This window comes from Nematolebias whitei, chromosome 18 (genome assembly GCF_014905685.2).
Source record: "Nematolebias whitei isolate Nwh7 chromosome 18, NemWhi1, whole genome shotgun sequence".
Lineage (NCBI taxonomy): Eukaryota > Metazoa > Chordata > Actinopteri > Cyprinodontiformes > Rivulidae > Nematolebias > Nematolebias whitei.
Genome location: NC_056515.1, coordinates 1,015,746 through 1,024,433, shown reverse-complemented (window position 1 = coordinate 1,024,433; position 8,688 = coordinate 1,015,746). Strand labels below are relative to the sequence as shown.

Here is an 8,688-nt window from a genome sequence, read left to right as displayed (position 1 = left end):
CCCTCATATGGATCAAAACCACACCCATACACCCCACTCACCTTTTTTGTTTCAGTGGAAACACCCGCGGGAATTTTTCCCTCAGACGAACTAAACTGGTTTGTATTCTCACAATCCAGTCGGATACAGAGCTTTTCTCACAGTTGCGGTATGTAAAAGGATTTTGAGGCAACACAAAAATCAGTAGTTTACTGTTTTTGAGGCTCTGTCATATTTTAGATTGTGACCCATGGAGAGGAGCCAGGAAGCTGACGAGAACCATGGAAACCCAGGATTCAAACCAAGAGACAACCAGTAGAAAACAGGTTTCGTCTTCTGTGCCACTAATTAAACTTAGACTAATTAATTTAACCATTTAAACACATTAAACATTAAAAACAATTTGATAAACTTTGACATACAAGAATCTGAGATAAATACCACATTTTATCCATAAATTTGTTAGTTTGAAGTCAATTTTTTAACTGAAACGAGTTGTATGAGCTCAAATCAGTGAGGAAGGCTGTAAAAACCTAAAAAACGTGAATCTAAATTTGTACTGTTCGTACGGAAACAAGTTGCTAAAAAGATGTACTGTATGGCAGCATAAGGTGACAACATACGTCATATTTATTTGTAAGAAATTAGTTCAGGAATGAAAGCATAATAGGATGGTTAAAGAGCTCCAAAGTAAAAAAAATAAACCTGTGGTTAAATAAAAACGTGTAAGAATCATTTGGTGTTTTTGTTGCTTTCATTTAAAACAGTAGTTCATAGAAAAACACTGATTTATTTTTCTCCTTCTGAATAACTGACATTTAGTTTAACGCAGATGATTGTATAAAACTGGTTTCAGTGGTACAGCATAAAAAATGAAATATTAAGGACATGAACTGATCAAAATATACAGATTACAAAACTGTGGAAGACGGCGTGAATTTTGGGTCAAAGCAACAATATTTGTCATTAATTTGAACATTTTGATGGAACGATGTGAAACATGAGTCAAAGATGGCCAAACACATAATTGTTGATGTCAATAAATATTTGTACTTTAATCAGCAACAGAAGCATCATTTGAAGCATCATCAGCATTTGACAATAAATAAGATGCTTGTCTCTGCTACATGGAGTTTGAAAACCACTTTAACTTTGAAGTGAAGCTGTACAAACTCTATACCATTTATTTATATTTTGTAAAGCAGAAAAACCTCCATAATCAGTCACATCTTAAATGATTTTTAATTTGCAATGTTTAAAAAAAAATACACAACTTTAAAAAATACTCTCAGATTTAATCATCAACCTCTGAACATGCTTATCTCTTAAAATAACATTATTCTAAAACAGATGGAGTTGATTATGACCCCTGCCTGGTACTCAATTCATAAAATAGAATAAAATATCCTTCCAACTTTAGCATTTGATAGAACAAGCAGACTTATAAATTATTGTCAGTTTGAATTATTAAACAATAATTTAAATAATTATTAACCTTATGTGAAAAGTGAGTTAGAATTACCCCTAAATGATTTAGTTTTTAACATTATTCTATGGCAACAGAATAAAACCATACATGACGTAAAAGGAAGCTGAAATAAAAAAATTCAGATATGTTATTCGGCGCCAGTGACCAGAAATCATTGCACAAGAGATGGGCTGAACAGTTCACACCTCACATCTGCTGAAAATAAAAGAGGTAGAGCTAAGTAAAGTTATGTCACATACCATTAAAACTCCCTCAAACAGGGAAAAGACATTTGAGAACACAGGAAGACGTGTCAGGAAAACAAAATCCACCACTGGTCAAGTAACGCTTTCAATAAAATTAAATCAAGTTACTTCACTGATACTTAAATATAATAAATATTGAACAAAGGGAAGGACGATTAAGTAATAAAATTGCAAGTTTTGTGAGTTTTTACTGACCTAAACAATTATTTTCTTACATCATTATGAAAAGATATTAATAAATACAAAACATTCAATAAATATTTGATCAAACTGATTGAACGTGCATAGATTTGTTTTCAACACAGCAAGAATGACTTTCATTTAAAGATTACAGCAGTTCTGATTTTAAAAAATAACTTCTAAACTTATAATAAAATAGATACATTGGTTTTGTTTGTATTGTTCATAAAATAATTTAAAACTGGAGGGAATTCCTCCTGTAATGTAAATTAATTATATTTTAAAGCTTTCTCGTGGACATCTTTGGTGTTGAAAAGATGAATGGTTTATAAATCACAAACAGTGACATTAATAATCTCTGACAAACACTGATTTTAAGTCGGTAGTAGCCCTGTGCTGCAGGAAATCCTGCAGCTGAAGAAACAGAGTCCTTGTTCAAATGTGGTACCTTCAAAGTGCTGAAACAAATATTTCCAGCAGCTTGGATTTAAATCTTTACATGAAAAGATAAAAACGTGGTTAGGAGTCGGCACTGTGGTACAAAAACAAAGGATGGCTGTCGTGACAACGATGTGCTGTGTTCCTGGAGATTTCTGTCACAGTTCAGTTTCAGAGCTCTTCTTCCCGAAGAAATAATTTTCCTCCCGGTCTATCCGGATCCGAGGAGAACCATAAGAGAACAAACCTCCTCCATGTCTGTAGACAAACAGCACAAAGTCACATAAGAACAGTAGTCATGGAAAAAACAAAGTCCAGCCCCTTTCAGGTCTAGGATTTTACATAGTGGGACTTCATAAACACGATGTGGGCTTTACCAGGTTCTAAAATGATTAAAATGCAACCTCAAGTGTACTAAGTGGTGACTTCTGGTAAGATGGCGCCCGTGTACATGGCCTGCAATCTACCTCTGACGACACTGTTTGGATTATTTCTGCTTTTTTCGTTTTTTGTCTGGGATATCAACTCGCTGCTTGTGTATGACCGACAACAGCTCCTCGATCTTCGATTGTCTGTTTCTGCTGTCGCTGATTCTGACCATTTTGATCGTGACTCGGGACCCCCCCCCACCTTTCACCCCTTCTGGCAGACGTGCCTGCTTGTTTACGCTGGGCCCCAAGCCTGCCTTCTCGGAGATATCGATCCAGACGCCGGGGAAAACGTGCCGGCCGGCTGGTAAAACTCAAAGCTCTGCGTGGTCAACGTTTCCACAGCCAGCTTCCTACGTGCCCGGACCAGGGACAATATGGGTGTTGTCTACCGGCCCGGTGCTTGGACCATCCTGGAGGCGCTGTTTTTAAAAATCTGCAACCGTTGGCGCGCACCACCCCCACCATGGCTGGTTCTGTGTCGGACCAGATCAGGACGTGCCTCATCAACACAAGGTCTGTTGCCAACAAGACTTTTATTCTAAATGACTTTTTTAAAGACGAGGAACTAGATTTTCTTTTTCTCACGGAATCCTGGTTGCCTTTGGGTGACTCAAGCGCCTTGGTGGAACTTTTACCTCCTGACTGTCTGTGTTTTAATGCCCCGCGGCCATCAGGTCGGCGGGGTGGTGGAATATTAACTGTATTTAAATCAAACTTTTCCTATAAACAGTTGTCCACCCTCATGCCCTGCTCCAGTTTTGAGCTGAGTGCTTTTGAACTCGGACATTCTCCTCCCATTCTGTGCGCGATTGTTTATCGCCCCCCTCGTTCCAAGGACTTCATAAGTGAATTCTCTGATTTTCTGGCTTACATCACACCAAGATATGATCACTTTATTATCGTTGGTGACTTTAATATTCACGTCTGTTGTCAGGAGAAGCCGTTAGTGAAGGACTTCCTTGATTTGTTGGACTCATTTAATTTAACTCAACATGTAAATGGTCCCACCCAACAACACGGTCACACTCTGGATCTCATTTTAACACGCGATGTCTCTGTTTGTAATTTGGTAATCGGTGACAACGTTCTCTCAGACCACATGCCTGTCTTGTTTGATATCATCCCGCCTTGTCCTACTGCTAAGTCATGTGATTCTGCACGTACTTCACGCGCCATTAACCGTTTCACTGCTGCACGTTTTACTGAAGCTTTTAGCTCTGAGAGGATCCATCAGCTCTCAGTGTCTCTCTCCACCGAGGAGCTAACCTCTCAGCTTAACTCTGTTTGCTTAAATATTCTGGACCGTGTTGCTCCCGTTAAAACCAGGAAAACAAAACTTTTATCAGAACCATGGCTTAATGACGTCACTCAAGCCGTTAGACAGCAGTGTAGGAGAGCAGAACGCATGTGGAGGAAAGACAGGCTGCAGGTTTCTTTTCAAATCCTAAAGGAGAGTTGGCGTCATTATCAGAAGGCAGTTAAAGCCGCCAAATCGAAGTTCTTTTCTGCGATAATTGCCTCAAACTCCCACAACCCCCGAGCCCTTTTTTCCACCATGAACTCAGTTCTACACCTCAGTGAACCTTCACCTCTAGAAGCCTCAACTGAGCTGTGTGAAAACTTCCTCCATTTCTTTTCTGAAAAAGTTGCAAACACCCGGGCACTCATTTCTCCACCTGCTCATGATCCGTCCATCCCATCTCATTGTGTTGCTGTTCTGGACCACTTCGAGCCCATCTCTCTGTCTTCCCTGGAGCAGGTCATGTGCGGCATGAAGCCATCTGGCTCCCCTTTTGACGTTGTCCCCCCTCGACTCCTGAAGGAGCTTCTTCCTGTTCTGGGCCCTCTTGTTCTTGGCATTGTGAACAGCAGCTTAGCCTCAGGTGTGGTGCCAATAACTTTTAAACATGCTGCTGTCCAACCTCTCCTGAAAAAACCTAGCCTTGACCCCTCAGTCATGTCCAACTTCCGGCCTGTCTCCAGGCTCCCATTTGTCGCTAAACTGCTGTAAAAAATAGTGGAGTCCCAGCTGAAATGCTTTCTAGAGGATAATGCCATCTTAGAGCTATTCCAGTCTGGCTTTAAACCTCTCCACAGCACTGAAACTGCTCTACTCAAGGTTTTTAACGACATTCTCCTATTCACAGACGCTGGTGATTCTGTGCTCCTTCTCTTACTGGACCTCACATCTGCCTTTGATACAATCGACCACGAGATCCTCATTGCGAGGTTAGAGCAGTGGGTGGGCATCACTGGGTCAGCCCTCGAATGGTTTAGATCTTACCTCGCTGACAGGTCTTTTTGTGTCTCCATCAAAGATTTTAGTTCAGCCTCGGCAGCGCTTAAATGGGGGGTACCACAAGGGTCCATCCTTGGTCCTCTTTTATTTTCTTTATACCTGCTGCCACTAGGTGCTATTTTCAGGAAACATAACATACCTTTTCATTTCTACGCCGACGACTGCCAAATCTACATCCCCCTCAGACTCAACGGTACTCGCTCTATTCAACCGTTACTGGACTGCCTGGCTGACATCAGAGATTGGATGGCTTTAAATTTCTTGAGTTTCAACGAGAAGAAATCTGAAGTTATGCTCTTTCCTCCCAATGACACAATCACCAACCACTGCATCGACCTATCCGTTCTGTCACCGTTAGTGAAACAAAAAGTCACTAATCTAGGAGTGATACTTGACCCTTCTCTGAAACTCAACAATCATGTAAATATGATTGTTAAATCCTGCTTTTTCCAGCTAAGGCGACTGTCTAAGCTGAAGCCCATATTGTCCAAAAATAACCTGGAGACAGTAATTCATGCATTCATGACATCCAGGCTCGACTATTGCAACTCACTCCTTTTTGGTATCAGTCAGACCTCCATAGCTAGACTCCAACTGGTCCAAAATGCAGCAGCCCGGTTTTTGACCAGCACAAGCAAAAGAGAGCACATTACACCTGTTTTGGCCTCCCTACACTGGCTTCCGGTACACCTTCGAATCAAATTCAAAATACTCTTGTATGTCTATAAATCACTAAACAGCTCTGCCCCCTCCTATCTTACTGATCTGCTCCAGCCGTATGTCCCACCACGTTCTCTCATATCAGCAGACCATTTGCTCCTAACAGTCCCAGGAACCCGTCTTAAGCGCAGAGTTGACAGGGCCTTCTCTGTAGCAGGACCAAGACTTTGGAATGAGTTACCTCTGCTCGTTAGACAGGCCCCCTCCCTCACAGTTTTTAAATCTCGCTTAAAAACACACTTCTATTCCCTGGCTTTCAGCACTGTGTGATCTGTGCTGAGTCTGTGTGCATCACACTGTGTTAATCATGTTGCGGTTGTTGTTGTTATCCATTATTGTTTTTGTTGGTTTCTACTTTTTGGTGTCCTGTTATGTAATCTGTTGCTATGTGCTTGTTCTGTTTGTCCCTGTACAGCACTTTGGTGTGCTTTGTCACTGTTTAAAGTGCTATATAAATAAATTGGTATGGTATGGTATGGTATGGTATGGTATGGTATGGTATGGTATGGTATGGTATGGTAAAGCACACATCAGATGTGTGATCATATGTCACTAATTATTAAACAAGTATGAAGCTAAAATAATAAGGCTTTGTGTCAAAAAACCGCACCCAGGCTCTGATCCAGCAGCTTGTAGAACATCCTTTAGCATCAGTAACTCGCAGGACTGGTTTCTTGTAGGACTTTCTGTCTCTCACATGACTGACGACAAATGTTGACCCATTCTTCTTTACAACAAAGATGTTAGACCTCAGTGCTGCATTTGATACAGTTGATCAAAATATTTTACTAGAGACTTGAATGTTATTGGGATTACAGGAACAGCTCTAAACTGTTAAAATGTTTTAAATCATATTATTTTTATAGATTCCAAAATGTAAATAATGAATCTTCTTCATACACCAAAGTTAGTCAAGGAGTTCCTCAGGGTTCAGTACTTAGACCAATGCTCTTTAATGTCTAAGGTCTCACTTGTAAATGAGTCTTTGGGGCTCAATGTGATTTATATTTTTAAATAAAAGTTGAATGAATGAAAACTCTTTACTTTATATATGCTTCCATTAGGTAAAGTTATTAAACAGCATGGAATACATTTTCATTGTTATGCTGATGATATTTAGATATATTTGTCCATTAAACCCCATGATTCCAATCAGCTACTTAGACTACAAGCATGTCTTAAAGACATAAAAACCTGGATGACCCTTAATTTTCTGCTTTTAAACTCAGACAAGTTGTAGTTTTTGGACCTGAGCACCTTAGGAATGAATGTTTCAGTCTTTCTCCCTCCTTAGATGCATTAATGTGTCCTCCAGCTCTAATGTTAACAATCTTGGTGTTATTTTTGATCAGGACATGTCTTTTATCCCCCACATTAAAAACGTTACTAGAACCTCCTTCTTCCACCTGTGTAATATCACTAACATTAGAAACATCTGATCTAAAGATGATGCAGAAAAACTGGTCCATGCATTTGTCACGTCTAGACTGGACTATTGCAATGGTTTATTATCTGGGTGTCCAAATACTTCTTTAAAACGTCTTCAGTTGATCCAAAATGCTGCTGCCAGAGCCTTAACTGGAGTTACTGGGAGAGATCATCTCTCTCCAGTTTTAGCTTCTCTCCATTGGCTCCCTGTCAAATCCAGAATAGGATTAAAATCTTCTAACCTACAAAGCTCTCAACAACCTAGCTCCATCTTATATTACAGATCTTGTGTGGCTGAGTCGTTAGAGCAGTCGTCCTCCATTGCAAGAGTTGGGGGTTCAAATCCACCAGCAGTCACATGCTGAAGTGTCCCTGGGCAAGACACTGAACCCCTCATAGCTTCTGATGTGTGTCCCATCAGTGTATGAATGTGATAAAGCTCTGATTAGTCTCTTTAGAATGATTTGTTCAATTAGCTTTGTAGAGATCTAGTATAGAGCTGTATGAATGGGTCAATGAGGACACAGATTGTTGTAAAGAGCTTTGAGAATCTCGATAAGATAGCAAGGTGCTGTAGTACAGTCCATTCACCATTCATTGTTGTTCCATAGTTTCCTAACAGAGCACTTCGCTCTCAGACTGCAGGTTTACTCACAGTTCCTAGAGTTTCCAAAAACAGAATGGGAGGAAGATCTTTCAGTTCTCAGGCTCCTCTCTTGACAACTTCCAGTTTCTGTCCATGAGGCTGACACATTGTCCGGTTTTAAGACTGGGATTAAGAATTTCCTTTTTAAATCCTATAGTTAGGGATGGCTAGGGTTTCTTGAGCTGTCCCTTAGTTCTGTTGCTATAGACTGCTTGAGAACAAATTGACCATAATTCCTCACTCTGCTGCTGTCTTTCCTTGCTTCACTCTACCTGTTTGTGTTTGTAATTACAGGTATTTATATCATTAACGTGTTTTTTTGTTCAAAACACCAAAAGCCCATGCTCAATAATCCAGGTATAAAATCCAATAATGTTCAGTCAGGTCATCTGAATGGTTTCTTGTTTTGCGCTGAGACATTTCACCCTCCATCCGAAGGGCTTCATCAGCCTGAGGAACCACCAAACAAAAATGATTCTCCACCAACAGCCGACTCCAAAATGGAAAAAAAAAGAAAACGGTTGTGTTGGTGCTAAGATGGTCTCTGGAACACGCTCTCTTCTCGTTAACAGTCAAGTCAAAGTGGTTCAAAACACTTTTTCTGTGTTTTTTTTCTACTTTGGAGTCGGCTGTTGGTGGAGAATCATTTTTGTTTGGTGGTTCCTCAGGCTGATGAAGCCCTTCGGATGGAGGGCAAAACGTCTGAGCGCAAAACAAGAAACATTCCAGATGACCTGACTGAACATTGTTGGATGTGTTTTTTGTCTTTCTTCCAATAGAAAGTACACCTGCACCAACACCTGGACCTGCACCAACATCTGGACCTGCACCAA

The 8,688-nt window shown here is 40.4% G+C and overlaps 1 protein-coding gene across 1 annotated transcript in view; it reads right to left on the bottom strand.

Annotated features, from left to right (window-relative positions):
* Nucleotides 1–2,050: 2,050 nt before the first annotated feature.
* The window catches only part of LOC119425163 (electrogenic sodium bicarbonate cotransporter 1), a gene marked incomplete at its 5' end in the record, with an annotated part of 64,762 nt that continues 58,124 nt past the window's right edge, over nt 2,051–8,688 (bottom strand). Inside the window, 1 exon segment of the mRNA XM_037692699.1 lies at nt 2,051–2,589.